This window comes from Canis lupus, chromosome X, assembly GCF_048164855.1.
Source record: "Canis lupus baileyi chromosome X, mCanLup2.hap1, whole genome shotgun sequence".
Lineage (NCBI taxonomy): Eukaryota > Metazoa > Chordata > Mammalia > Carnivora > Canidae > Canis > Canis lupus.
The window spans coordinates 18,310,649-18,326,293 of NC_132876.1; the positions used below are offsets into that span (position 1 = coordinate 18,310,649).

General features: G+C 42.9%; 1 long non-coding RNA gene across 1 annotated transcript; it reads left to right on the forward strand.

Annotated features, from left to right (window-relative positions):
* The first annotated feature begins 4,394 nt into the window (after positions 1-4,394).
* LOC140627228 (uncharacterized) lies at positions 4,395-13,885 on the forward strand. The gene is made up of 3 exons (XR_012026075.1): positions 4,395-4,546; positions 7,610-7,756; positions 8,526-13,885. It is a non-coding gene; the product is annotated as an uncharacterized lncRNA (long non-coding RNA).
* Positions 13,886-15,645: the final 1,760 nt, after the last annotated feature.

Below are 15,645 nucleotides of genomic sequence, written 5' to 3' on the forward strand. Positions count from 1 at the left end.
ACTGATAGAACAAACAGAAAAGGAATCAGCAAGGAAATTAAATATTTTTCATAGCAAATGGGGTCTAATGGGGATGCATAGAGCAACACAAACAATGACTAAAGAATGTATATTCTTTGAGGGTGGGAGGAGCAATTGAATAGGAGACTACAAGGCAGTGGGGGAAGGCTTTGGGGATAATGGAAATGTTTTCTTTCTTGACAGGAGTAGAGGGTTCTCCTCATTTTCTTTTTAATTTTTTTTTTCTTTTTAATTTTTTTTTATGATAGTCACAGAGAGAGAGAGAGAGAGAGGCAGAGACACAGGCAGAGGGAGAAGCAGGCTCCATGCACGGGGAGCCTGATGTGGGATTCGATCCTGGGTCTCCAGGATCGAGCCCTGGGCCAAAGGCAGGCGCCAAACCGCTGCGCCACCCAGGGATCCCCTCTCCTCATTTTCATTTGAATACTTTCCTATGAGTCATATATCCAAAAATGAGGGGAGGTTAATTTTTTTTACTCTGGCAAAGCTTAGTATTTACGGACGCAAGCTTTGTCAGTGAAACTAAAAGGGAAGAGATTATTATGAAAGTTAGGATCATGGTGACCTTTGAGAGGGATTAAGGATATTGTGATTAAGAGGGACCAGGTGTGGGGTTTCAAGGGGGTTGGTAAATTGTATTTCTTTTAGTGGATGGTAGTTCCAGGGTTCCTTTGTGATGTCTTTGTATTGTGCATATCTGTGAGATATATATATCACAAATATATCAGAGTGTATGGGTGCTCAGGACTGGAAGACAGACTTATTTTTCCATACCGCAGCGGGACAGGTACAACACAGGTTCAGATTTTTAAAAATATATTTTATTTATTTATTGATAGACAAGAGAGCACACACAAGCAGGGACAGAAGGAGAGGGAGAAGCAGGCTCCCTGCAGAGCAGGGACCCTGAATCAGGGCTCCATCCCAGGACCCTGGATCCTGACCTGAGCTAAAAGCAGATGCTCAACCACTGAGCCACTCAGGTGTCCCTGGTGATACATTTAGAAAGGAGACATGAGGCACGTGACCTGAAAAATTAGGACTAGTTGATTTGTTAAGTAGCATGGAGAATTTACACAGATGAAAATGATAAAGTTGCCGAAGCAACAATGGGAGAACTGGATAGTGTTGTTTGATTGCAGATTATGTGCTTTGACTGGTAATTAGAAAATGCAGATTTATATGAGCCACGTTGGTATGGGAAGGCTCCAGACACTCAGAATGGGCTTTGCATTAACTCCGTATTGTAACAGCCCAACGTGATGGTTCTTACTGGCATGCTTGTTTAACAGATGAAAAAATTGAGGCACAAAAATCATCTAAAGTTACCCAGCTGATAGGAGGAAGAGCTGGTATGTGAATCCAAGCAGCAAAGATCCAGCCTAAAAACATGACCACTAGCCATAATGCTTAGTCAATAAGTAGTGATTGGTAGTGCTTCCCAGACAGGTAGAAAGCCCAGCCATTGGCCTGAGATAAAGTGTGAATGGGACAGGAATGATTGGTGATACAGTGATTGGTGACACAAAGGTGATTTTAGAAAGAGGACCTGTGTGGTGTTGGTCATCACATGCCAGGCATTGAAAGGGTCCAGCATGTGTCCACCCACAGAACCAGTCAGAGGGTTCTGTGACAGATGTTGAAAGGGTTGTCAGATCCTGGGACAGGATTCACATCAACAGCTCTTGTCTCTCTTCTCTTCTCTTCCCCTGTGGATTAAGTTCCCAAATCCATCCCTCCACTGGTTGCTGGACAAAGCAGGCAACAACTCTTCTGCCCTCTAGATCTTTGCAAAATCCTTACTCCCAACCCCAGCCCTGGAAGAGTTCAACCATAAACCTTCCCTGAGTTTGTAAACGAGTGGCCAGACTAGTGGATAAGAAACCCATCTGGGCCAATGGCTGTGTCCTTAGCACTGTCAACTATCAGGCTGTCTGCTTCTGCTGTCTTAGTTTCCTCACCTGTAGTTTGGAACTCATTTTACTTTATTGGGTTTTGCTGTTTCTCCAGAGTTCTATTTGCAGCCTCTGAAGCCATCTCTTAACAGCTGCAGCTAGCTGAGATACTCCAAGTCCATTTGCGTTATCCAGATACACAGAACCAATAAGCGATATATATCTAGGCCTAGATTGAGGGAGATAAATGTAACAGAAAATTTATTATGAGGAATTTGGTTCACACAATCATGGAGGCCAAAAAAGTCCCACAGTCCTCTCTGCCAGCTGGAAACCCAGGAAAGCCAGTGGTGTAATTCAGTCTGAATTTGAAGGCCTAAGAACTAGGGGAGACAGGATATGAACCCCAGTCTAAGAGCAGAAGAAGGGGATCCCTGGGTGGCTCAGCGATTTGGTGCCTGCCTTCGGCCCAGGGCATGATCCTGAAGTCTTGGGATCGAGTCCCACATCAGGCTTCCTGCATGGAGCCTGCTTATCCCTCTGCCTGTGTCTCTGCCTCTCTGTGTGTGTCTCTCATGAATAAATAAATAAAATCTTAAAAAAAGAGAAGATGAGATGAGATGTTCCGTCTCAAGTAGTGAGGAAGGAGAAAAGAGGACACTCTTTCCTTCCTCCTCCTTGTGTTACATTCAGGGCCTCGTTGGATTGGATAATGCTCACCTACACTGGGGAAGATAATGTACTTTACTAAGTCACCCATTCAAATGCAAATCTCATTCAGAAACACCCTCACAGGTCCAACCAGAAATAACACTGAATCTGGGCATCCCATGACCAGTCAAGGTGACACAGATAATTAATCGTCATAGCGAGTAAGGTGACATCACCAAACATTGCATAACATGCATAACACCAACCACTGCATAACCATTGTTCATACAGTGAAGCATCACAACTATCCCCAGCCCCTGATGAATACGGGAAGGATAGTGCTAGCAAGAGAGTGTCCTTCCCAGGGCCAGCGTGCACGGTGAGTGTGAAGTCCAGCTAATGTGACCCAGTGGCTATGGTGTCCACCTGCCATGATAAAGTATAGGGAGTTGAACATTCAAGGTAGTCAAGCCCAGAGGAGCTGCACCCCTTAGCTTGTACAGCTTATAAATTGAGAAGAGCTGCAAAAATTACTCAGCAGATAGCCTCCCGAAAAGAAGTGGACTTTCAATCTCACTTTCAATAATTGTGAAATTTAGTGGCCTTTGCAGCAAAGATAGGAAGTCCCTTTATGGTTCATCCTATAGCAGCAGAAGATATAATTTTTCTTGCGATTGGGGGAGGGAACATAAAATCAGGGAAGGAATCAGAGAACTGAGTTATGTCTTGGCCCTAAAGAGATGGCAAAAACTGTGGAAGGAGCCTCGGTGTCCATCGAAAGATGAATGGATAAAGAAGATGTGGTATATATACAATGGAATATTACTCAGCCATTAGAAATGACAAACACCCACCATTTGCTTCAACGTGGATGGACCTGGAGGGTATTATGCTGAGTGAAATAAGTCAATCGGAGAAGAACAAATATTATATGGTCTCATTCATTTGGAGAATATAAAAATTAGTGAAAGGGAATAAAGGGAAAGGAGAGAAAATGAGTGAAAGTATCAGTGAGGGTGACAGAACATGAGAGACACCTAACTCTGGGAAATGAACAAGGGGTAGTGGAAGGGGAGGTGGGCAGGGGGTTGAGGTGACTGGGTGATGGGCACTGAGGGGGGAGCTTGGTGGGATGAGCACTGGGTGTTATGCTATATGTTGGCAAATTGAACTCCAATAAAAATAAATAAATAAATAAAAAGAGATGGCATGATTTTCACAGAGGGAAAGGGCAGAAAGGATATGAAAATCCTGAAAAGGGTGGTTGGGAGTTTGAATTTATTGCTGGGATGAATCGTAGGAGGCTCCTGTGAGTTACCTTGTTGTCAGTTTTCCCTTGACTTTCTCCGGATTTCTGCAGCCTTCACTGACTTTGCCAAAATTCCAGGTGCAAACCTTGGGTCCTTCACACTGTGCCCAGCCTGGTACTGTCTAATCCCAAAGCCCACATGATGTCCCTGCCTCTCTGCTCTGATGTTTCTTCATGTCCATATCTAATAGAAAAGAAGAACTCACATTGACCTCTAGGGATGGGAAGAGTAAAGCATGGAAGGCTTCCTGGAGGAGGGTGCAATTGAGATAGACTGGAATAAAATCTGTTAGGGAGATTTCCAAAGTCTGAGATGTCTAGAACTAAAGGAAAAGGCATGTGCATAAGACTAAATGCAGGAGTTAGGCATTGAGGGCTGGACAGAGATGTAGAAAGACACTAATATGAGCAAAGATTGGAGTAATTTAGCTGGACCTGGAGATATGGCGGTTTCTACTCATAGACCTGAGGAGAGTGGACAGGCTGCTGTCAATCATTGCAGGCTCTCCAATGGTGACGTTTGAGGGCGGGGCCATGGAAAGGGGGTTAAAACAGCTCTGTCACGTGACCAAGTGCGTTCAAATCTGGATTGTACAGTGCAGCTTCCGTAGACCGTTCCAGTCAGTGCTGACGGAAAATGGCGGTTGCTTTTTCTCCGATCTCAAAAAATGTAAGTTTAATTTACTTTATTTCATACTTGGCTGTTTGTGTGTGTGATTTTGAGAGAAGCGGGTAGATGGTGGGTCCTAATATACTTTGACAGATGTGTCTTTTGGGCTTCTCAATTGACAAGAGAAGGCCCATTAGCGGCCTCCGGTCGAAATGTTACCATTTACCTAACAACATGCTGGCCGCCAGGGAGCTGATTTTGCTTTTGATTATCCAGTGTTGTGGGATAGATATTGTCACCGGGAATTGTTGAAATCTTGGTCTTAGCCATTTTAATGAAGTATCTTAGTGACAGAATTTGTTACTTCCGATCTGAAAAAAAGGGAAAGTAAGGCACTAAGGAGCATGTGTGTGATTCGGATGGCTGATGCTTGCCTTTGAAAAGCACGGTTGAAAAAAAAGCACAGTTTTGTTTTTCATTTAACAACATGACTGTTTAATATCATTTGCTTCAAAATTGGAATGGTCTTCTTCATATGTTGCCTTAAAAGGGGAAACAATCCTGATAATGTGAAATGAGTAAACATCCACAAGGGTGGCTCAGGGATTGTTCACTGACCAATGGGAATTTTCTTCAGGCATCATTGAACATTGCATTTTTATGTAATTGTGTATTTAATATCATGGTATTCAGCCGAGGGTTGTCCAGAAGCTTTTTCGTGTGTTTTCCATTAAAAAAAAAAAGTGTCATGTTATTTACAAGTTTCGAATAAGAAAAAAAGCAGTCTGGTTGGCAAGACCTTGTTGCTTTAAATCCCTGATGGGAATCATGCCTGCCTGGGTCCTGGTTCTTATTTTATTTTATAATATAACAGCGGTGGGTTTTTTCCCCCCTATGATTCGCAACGTTGCAGTATTTGAGTTTATTTAATTTCTATTTTGGCTGTGTTTCAGAAATATTCTCCAAATGAAAGTATTCTCAGTGTGCATTTTTGGAAATAAACTGTCCAGCTGGACTTTAAAAGTTTTACACTCTGAATGTCCCTTAGCCGCTCTTGTTAGCTAACGCTGAGCACTGTGTTGGCGTTTAAGTTTACATGTTCATCTTAATGCATTCAATTGGATTTTGATCCCAGTGTTTCTCATATATTTCCTTTAAATGGTTTGGTGTAAATTTCAATTTACAGGGGAGTAATTTAACGTCTGATTGAGTGCCTTAAGTTTATAATATAAACTTTAATGTTTGACATAATTTATTTTGTTAAATTCTGGTCTTGTTCTATATTGATAAATTCTCTGAAAAATAAACGTTTTGGCGGGGGGCGGGTGCGGGTGCGGGGGCTGGCTTGCTCAGTGGGTAGAGCCTGCAACTCTTGATTTCCGGGTTGGGAGTTGGGGCCTCACATTAGGTATACAGATTACTTAAAAATAAAATCTTAAACAATATTAATAAACGTTTTGAGATACTTTAAAGTTACAGTGCAGTAATTGTAATCAGTTGGTTAAGTCTTTGACGTTTTATGACAATAAATGCTTTTAACCATCTGATGCCTGCCGTTAGTAGAGTTTGGGATTGTGTTTTACAGAAGAATTGTGTCTGGTATCACTTTATTCTATTAAATGTTGGTTCATAAGCTTTGTGTTAAAACTTTTTCACTTACAAATGAGAAAAAGTGTTTTAATTTTGTGCTTCTTGCTTTACGACAGTTACTGGCTGCCGGCGGTCCGGTAGCCCAACTTTTCATTTTACCATTAAAATGTTTCATTTTATTTTGCCATTAAAATGTGTGAAAAAAACCGAGTCCTGTGTCTTTTATTTCATAGTTGTACTTAAGATAAAGTTTTTGTTTTAAATGTAAAAACTTAACAGACATTGACTCTCTGGGCGGTTGTTGTTTTACGACAGTGAATTCCCGGAAGTGCCTGTCACCGGCCATTGAATTCCGGGAAGTGCCTGTCACCGGCCGTTGCCAGAGGTCGTTGAGTTCCTTCTGGGGTTCTATTTCTCACAATAATTGACGTTGATTATCAACTTTATGAGGTTCAGTAGTGTTCTTTAGTGCATTTCCTTTGAAAATCGTGGAGCATTTTCATTTACTAAGAAGGAAATTCATCCCCAGAATGAGTGCTCTCTGTTCTCTAGAAGGGAATGGCCCTTGCTGGTCATCCTGCACACTTTTGAAAATTATTTTAGAACTGTAATTGTGGGAAAAAAAAGAACTGTAATTGTGCATGTGACATATTGTTATTTCTTTAAATGATGGCTTATGTGCTCCTTCCCAGGTGTTCTCCCATAGGAAAAAAAATTACTTATGTAATTTCTGTTTACAAATAAGGACACACTGGTTTATGTCCTGAACAGTTTGGCCCAGGACAACTCCAATCCTCCTTGTTTGAGGTCCTGGGCTAGACTGGATTTGCTAGTCTCCTTTCCTCCTACCCCACCCCAAACACAGAGGTCCCTGCCTCTTCAGCCACAAGAGCTGACTGTGCCTTAATGCCTCTAGTGCTAGCATATTGGCTTAAGAAATAGTCAGTGCCAGTCTATTTATGTGTGACACCTAATGTGTATTCAAGGGGAGAATTAAAGGAAAGCTGTTGCTTTGCTCAAAACCCTAATCACTAAGAGTAACCTGATACTTGGTATTAAGTAAGAAAGTTACTTCCTTTTGATAATGTGTGATAGTTGAGTTTGCCTTATTAGCCTTTTTGCTGGTCAGTTCTTGATACTGACTTGAATTATGCATATTATCTCCTGTAGAAATGATTTAATGACTCATATTGGTGGAACACTATAGATCTCTAAATGTACCTTGATTACCTTTAGACATGTGAAAGATTCATTGCTGGTATTTGGGTTTTACTTTATCTGTCCTTGTTACTGAATCAAACCACAGATAGAAAAAATGGAATTTTGAGACCCTCCCCCTTCTAGCAAATAACTGATGATACTTCTCAATATAATACTGAGTAATTCCCCTATGATGTTTGATTAAAGCAGGATGAACTATGGTTCATTTTGAGGGGAAAATCAGGCCTCTAAAGCAGCAGTCTTATCTTGTGGTTTGATTCATGCAGTTCCTCTCTTACATTATCTTTCACTCTTTTGGCCTACTTCACACAGGCTGCATGATTGGGTACTCTGGCCCCACCAACCACTTTCAGAAATTCCTCTGGATAAGGGAAAGTGGAAGTTTGCCCCATCCACTCATCTTATGAGTTTCAAAGTTACCTAATTTTCCTGCAGTGGTGCTAAGCTGGCCTCCCACAGGTAAGTCTCTTTGTAGATTTGTACAATCACCACTTCCTTTAGGATCTGTGATGCAATCTGGTCAGCCTATAGGCCTGTAATGCGAGGAGAGCACCTAGACCTAGTAATCCAGAGTAGCCATGCAGGTAAGTACAAACTTATGTTGTTGTGTTGAGGCCACAGGTGTTGAGTGGAGAATAGCACCTGTCTCCTCTCGATTGTATCATTGTTTAAGATGTTGTTGATATGCCTTCTATGAGTCTCTAGATAGGAACTTTAAACAGTGGCAGGATCAGTTTCTAGGCACTACTTATTAACTCAGTGGTAGGTAATATGTAGGTTAATACTTCTTTAAGTATTTGCCCTTCCATACCCTGTTAGCTATTTTGGGGTGGAGGAGGCTTGCAGATGTTGCTCATTTGCTTTGTAGATGTTGCTGAGACCACCCATTGTGTTTCATTCACAATAAATTTCTAGTATCTGAGTCTGAAAGACCCTTGGCTCTTTCTTGCTCTTATCTTTGAGCCTCAGCTTCCACATTTGCACAATGGAAGTCACACCTTGCTATCAGGGATGTTGTGAAGATCAAGAGTGATAATCGTTAGTAAGCGTTCAGCACACAGGAGGTACCAAAGGAATTAGAATACATTTTCAGAATCCATATATTGGAGCAGAACATTATAGCTTGGTTTAGCTCCTCTCCCTCTCCCTACCTGTCCAGACCCCACTTCCACTTCATTTCTTAGATTTTTTTCCATAGTTTCAGTTAAGTGTTTGTTTCCTTTCACAGGGCCAGCAAGTATCCTCAGAGAGTATTGAGCATCTCTTTGGAAATCAACCTCTTTAATTCTGCTATGATGCCAGGAGGTTGCTGGGCAACACAGACTTTACCTTGCTCTGAGCTGCTGTCTTTTCTGGCTCACGTGGACATCTTACATTGAAGCTGATGTGGCTCAGCATCAAGTTGGGGCTACAGGGTGCTTGTTAACTGGCAGTGCCAAAAAGTTATCTTTTTCCTTCCCTGTATAAAATTACTTCTTTCTGGGCAGTGGTTCATTTGTTGAAAGTCAGGTGAAGACTTTTGACAGTTGAGTGCGAGAGTGTTAAATACAAATATGAATTACTCTTGGCTTATTGACTTAAAATAAGTCAAAATAAGTTAAAAATAAGTCACATGTTAAGGATTCCAAGAGAGTAACTCTAATTGGTTGCATTCTCAAAACCAGGACCCTCAGAGAAAGAGAAAATGACCCTTCTCAGAATTTAAGGGAGGATCTAACTTGGTGGTTCTTTCCCAGGAGCCCATATTATTTGCCTCATGAGGCCTGTACTCAGTAGATGTCTATTTAGCAGCAGGAATGTTAATGTGCTGTAAATTCTTAGTGTAAAGTATTCCATGTCAAATTTGTGTTTGCCTTAAGTGTTTTTTTCATTCCTCTGGTTTATGTGGGTGATGGAAAGAGGATGAATATTGAACACTTTAAGGAACAACCTTTGAAATGGAGTATATTCATTGTTACATTGGTTCCCTGTTACATGCAATCTTTTTGATGGCTCCATAATATTTTATTGTATAAATGCACCACATTTTTGTTATCCATTTATCTTGTTGATGGATGCTTAGGTTGCTTCCATGTCCTAACTATTGTGAATAATGCTGCAATGAACTCTGGGATGTAGATATCTCTTTGGGATAGTGGCTTCATTTCCTTTATATAAATATCCAGATCTGGGATTGCTGGATCATATGGTAGTTCTATTTTTAATTGTGTGAGCAGCCACCATACTGTTTTCCATAGTGGCTCTACTGATTTATGTGGGTAAACACATTTTTAACTAAATGGTTTTCATGGTTGGTGCTCCAGCCACTTCTGATTGTCTGTTCTTTTAAGGAGAAGAACTGTAGGGGTTAGGGGCTCAAAAAGGGGAAGGGACTCTCTGATCAGGAGAGCTGGAATGACTGACTAGATGTGCTCCTTCCTTCGGGTGCCTAAAACCTAGAGATGGGGAGAGGGCTGGGAAGAGAGAGGCCCTCCCTCTGTAGAGCTGCTCTCAGAGGACAGGGGGATATGGGTCCCCAGTGTGAAAGGTGTATTGGACTTTGTGTTCAACAGTGTCTTCTGCCCACTTCCCCATCCCTGGCACTACTTGGGATTGGCATAGCTGAAGGACAGAAGACAACAGTGCACATTGTTGAATGTCACATGAGAACATATGACCCTCTGGCAAAGATAGAATTTTTATGATAGAATTTCCTTATTTTTCCACCTTCCCTGAGAATTTTGGACTCTGCTGAGGAAGGCTTTGTTGTTTCTCCCTCATTATGTGCATTGCTTTAGCCTTTGAAAAGTGGCTCAAGGAATGGTGGCCCTTCCCCCATACTGTCTTCTAGAACAGTACTCTGAGGGAGTCTTTTTAGAGGCAACTGCTGTTGTTTCTGGTGACTAATTGTGTGTGGTTGATTTGACTGCTCAGTATTTCAAATTGATAGTGACCTGTGTTGCCAGGGAGAGACTAATGAAGGTGAACTGATGTTGCTGGTATGTTTTTCTAATACACAGGCCAGACACTTCTTCCCTCGACATGCCCATGGCTCAAATGCCTTGTTAAACTCCTACAGGAAGTGCATACTGGCAATGGCAGCATCTGGGGCTTGGGAAATATTGGGTCACAGGGAAAACATTGTCTATGGGCAGTTGTTAGGCTTCTGTGCTCTGACACAAAGGTGCTGAACAAATGAGGTCTACTATGCAGAGCAATGGCATATTTGGGATCAATAGGAATCCTGATTTTGCATATGGGAATGTGGTTGGAATTTTGTCCAAGCATTTTCTTGTTAACTTCCTACACTCTTCTGCTGACTAAACTCTGCACATTGGTGGGAAGACAAGAAGAGCGCATGGTTTCTGTCAGTGGACTGGACATGATACTGGAGACACTGCTTTAAGGGGATTTTGTTTCCAGTCAAGGAAACAAAGTGCTGTAAGCACAACAGTAAAGGATTCATGCATCTGTGTGTTGTACTGAGGCTACCAAATACCAAAGGGGTGAAAGCAGAAGGGGGAGTTGGAATTTGAGTTGGGGGTACTCTAGTTTCCCCATTGCAGCTTCTTGGTCACTTGATCAGTGAAATATGGGGTCCAGCAGGGCTATGAGTGCTCTCTAAGAGGGTAAGGAAACTTTACAGTGGTGGGGGACAAGGGACTTGGTGTGGAAGTTGTGGTGGGCACTGTAGATTCAGGAGTGTGTCTCCTGCATTTCTCTATTCTCCCATACTCCCTTTGGGTCAGCATAGCTGGGGGACAGGAGACCACTGATGGATACACTATGAGAAACTATGACTGTCTTGTATAGTTGAGACGTTCATTAGAATGACAGAGGATTATTCTCCACTTTCCAAGTGATGGTTTTGCTTACTGGTGTGGGTTCTGCTGTCTCATTTTAATTCTGTGTTACCGTAGGCCTATGAACAAAGGCATCTGCAGCCCCTCACCTGCTATCTTATTGCATGTCACAATAATCTGAGGCCTCCTTCTGAGGAGGAGCTTCTGTTGCTTACAGTGATGTTGTTGTCCAGAGACATTCTTTGTTGCCTCTTGGGCACTACCTTGTGGTGTTCATTCCCCTTTCTGTTTTTCTCAAGGGGGTAACTGAGTTCTCGGGCTTCAGCTGCCTAAATTGTCCCACCCCCTTTACCTAGTTCTTAGGCCCTGCAGGGCCCTTGGGGAAGTTTCTGAGTTGCAAAATTGGCAAGAGGCTTATCTAACTTTTTAAAAAGGTTTGCCTACCATGCACCATGCAAAGAGACAGGGAACTCAGATTTACAAGTTTTATGAATAAGGAGGTCCTCTCCCTCCTTTTGACGGGGATAATTTAACTTTAATTCTTATTTTATTTGCCTTTACAACATGCTACCAGGAGATACCAGGTCCCCTGGGTATTTGTGTGCCCCCCCCCCCCCCCCGGACTGGTGAGTCCTGAGTACTGGCCAAAGTTAGGCCCGTGCAGAGAACTCCCTCTAGAGCATCTTGTGCCAGAAGCACCACCTGAGAGATGGTTAATGAGTGTGAGCAACTGTTTGTCCTTTCTCCTGCTTATGCTTATGCTCTTAGCCTTGCCTTTGTTTGGAAGAGCTCTCTGTGACCCACAGAGCCCACTGCAATGAGGATTGGAACTACAAACCTCATTTGGAGACGGTTTGACTAGATAGGCTGCCCTCAGGGGTCCATTGGCAATTTGAGCTGTACTTCCCAGCAGCTCATAACTTCCCTTTCTGAAGTGTACTGGTGGGCCGGAGGGGTCATTTGCCTACCTCGTGAAACAGAGGACCTGACAGAATACTTGTTAGGAGGGGAGAACTCGGGGCCTGTGTTAGGGATAGTTAGTGTGCAGGCCTCTCAACCGGGTGGGAATGGCATTGAAAACGTGTATACCCTTAGAAAGCTTAAGCAATGGCCTCTGGGCCCCTCTGGATTTGAGTTTACCCCCCTCTGTCCATTGTGCTGTCTCAGGAGTGCGGTCTATGGATTAGATGGCAGCCTGCAGCATTTGAGATTCGGGTGGGGCTTCTGAGCTTCCCTTGTCTTTTCTTATTCCTATACAGACCCTACTGTACTGCTTCTTATCAGTTTCAGAAAAGAACAGCAGTGGGCTGTATTCAGTTACTCATGAGGAGATTCACTGATTGCCTCGATTTCCCCCATCAGACAGCAGCTTTACAGAATGCTAAAGGACTGTCATAGACGCCACTCTGCTCTCTGCTCAAAGACTACAGGTGGTACCAGTGGGGGTGCTGACACACTTACAATAAAATAAAATAAAACCCCTCCCATGATTACAGATGAGTGCTCCCTTCAAATGTTATTAGATTTGTAAACTGAAAGGGAAGGAAGTTTCTGTGCAGGGAAATGGGAAAATACTGCTTCTTTATTATTGTTTTGCCTTGATTGTTCCATTTCCATGTGGCATTTGCCCTGGCTATGTATAAGGGTAACCTTTAGTCCATAGGATTTTAAATGTCACTGAATTATAGCCGTTCTACTGAAGCCATGAACTTCACCTGGAGGACTTGGACTCAAGGAGTGGCCCTGTGACAACAGCTATTTGTCATATAACCAGAAATTGGACTTTGGGTTAATGTGATTTTGGGATTGGCGTGGATTGGGGGTTGTTTTCATTGTTTAAAATTGTGATTTTGTGCTTATGCAAGAAATCTTTCAAAATATTTTGTATATGAGAACATGTAAAAATGTGTATGTGTACTGTATTTGTATTCTACAGGGTGGAGGGCCATAGTCTCTGGCCATTTGGTCTCACCAGTAGGTACTTTTCTTTGAGCCTGTTCCCCAGTCTGAGTTCCCTAACCATATCTATGTGGTTTTATACTTTTCAGCCTATCATAGTTGAGCCAGTGATACTTTTGTTATATTTAGAGTTTGGGACTAGGCCCCAATAATGAGGATAACTTGGGGGTGCCTGTCTGGCTCAGTCGGTAGAACATGTGACTCTTGATCTCAGGGTTATTAAGTTCAAGCCCCACATTGGGTGTAGAGATTACTTTAAAAAACCTTTTGAAAGGGCAGCCCTGGTGGCCCAGTGGTTTAGCGCTGGCTGAGGCTGCCCAGGGCGTGATCCTGGAGACCGGGGATCGAGTTCCGCATCGGGCTCCCTGCATGGAGCCTGCTTCTCCCTCTGCCTGTGTCTCTGCCTCTCTGTGTCTCTCATGAATAAATAAAATCTTTAAAACAAACTTTTTAAAAAAAAGAAGGGATAATTCCCTCAAAAGGCTCATTAGTATTCTTTCACTGCAAAGAATATAATTTAGAAGATATACTGTTGAGTTCCCCTGAGCTATATCTTCATTTCTGTCTTTAAAATGAGTTTGTGGGGACCCCTGGGTGGCTCAGCTGTTGAGCGTTTGCCTTTGGCTCAGGACGTGATCCTGGATTCCCCAGATGGAGTCCCACATCAGGCTCCCTGCATGGAGCCTGCTTCTCCTCCCTCTGCCTGTGTCTCTGCCTCTCTGTGTGTGTCTCTCATGAATAAATAAAGTCTTTAAAAAATAAAAAAAATAAAATGGGTCTGTTGCTCAAGTTTCTTACATTTTGTAAAATACTTGTGTTCTAATAAAATCTATTTGCTTTAGAAAATCTCATTTGTAGTTTTTTCTTATTCACAATTAACACCAGGATGATCACAGAAGCTATAGCTCTACCATGTGCATCATCACCTGAACTGGGGAAGAGCTCTGAACTATAGAATCTGACACATTAACAGCAGGGTGTGGCAAGGGAATGAGGTCTCTGAGAGTCGGGATTAAAAAGTTCCCTCTCTTTGTAAAGCTCTACCCTTTGTTTACAAAAGTACTCACCTGAAGTTATTAAACAATCCAATAGCTCCCTAGGAAAAGTGGTCCTTTTAGCACTTTCTACAGGCCACAGACACATATTTGGGGATTGGGGAAGTGATGGGGGATTTTCCTGGTCCTCCCAAGGGTAAGGCAGAGGTACAATGACCAGCATGATTATACAGATCAGTCCAGAAATCAGTAGGATCAAAACTAGAAGCAGCAAGTCCTCAGTAATTCACCAGTGATGTCAGCATTAGAATCTTGGTCCCTTATATCTGAGGCATCTTTCATTACAACATTCCACTAGGTCTAATAAAGGCTTAGTAACAGCAGAACTAAATTAGTTAGGTGGGTAGAAGATGTTTTTTGAAAGTTTGTTCCATAAACATATCAATACAGTTTCCAGTGCTTGTTTAAAATTTCCAGTTAACTAAAATTACATGTCTCCCCCACAGCATTCAATGGTTTAAACATCTCAGCAGGGGTGCTTGGCTGATTTCAGGGTTGAATTTGAGCCCCACATTGGGTTGTAGAGATTACTTAAATCTTTACCAAAATATCCCAACGAATAGCTTTATCATTACTGTGGTAAAACGTCCCAAGGGAAAGGAGAGCAAGCCTGTGGCAGTATGTTCTGTCTGTAAATATATGAGATGACTGGGCATCAGCAGCTCTGTTCTTGGTGTCCAGTCCAGAGGGGCCCCAGTTGCAGTGTCTCATTTTCCTCCTGCTTGAGAGGTTCATCAGTACCCAGAGTTTAAATCACTTCTCTTTTTCTCAAACTACAGCTGGAACTTTATATCCCTTTTATTATCCTCTCGTATTACAGAATGTGTCTCACATGAGGCTGTGACCCATTCCCTGTTGGGCCTATTTTAGGTCGGCGGGTATGATTTTACCCGAGGTATTTACTTATAGTCCTTACCAAACACCACTAAATGGCATTACTTTCCATCATTGCATTCCTAGGCCTCTATAGAGGTGCATTCTTCCGGGGGGCGGGGTCCGGGTCAGGGCCAGGGCAAGCAGGGCCATGGGCAGTACCTGACGTCTGCGCAGGCTCTGCCCACAAGGCCGCTAGTGGGAAGAAGGCGGGGGAGGGCCTAACGTTAGAGAGAGGAGGCTGGGTGGAATTCGAGGAGTGAGGCCTAGGGTCCCCGGAACTGACTGCTGGTGACGGAAGGGGCCGGGGGCGGAGCCCGCTATGTTTGGAGAGGGGAAGGTCCCAAAGTTTTGGAGTTGAGAGGTCGGCCTGGTGCACACCTTTTCTGCGGGCCTCTCATCCTTTTGAGTTCCTCAGCGGACCCTACGTCTCTGGACGCCCCTTGCGCGAGGTTCTGTGGACACATTTTCCTGCTTACTCATGCATCTCTCAGGCAGAGGTACTGGCATCCAGGCTGCAGATGTTGCTTGCAACATTAATGAGAAAACCCCAAATATTAGCCAACATAATCCGGAGCAGCATAGTCAAAGAGTGATGCACTATGATGAGGGAATATAAGGAGAATTAGATTTTAAGAAGTTCTTTTTTTTTAATTTTTATTTATTTATGATAGTCACA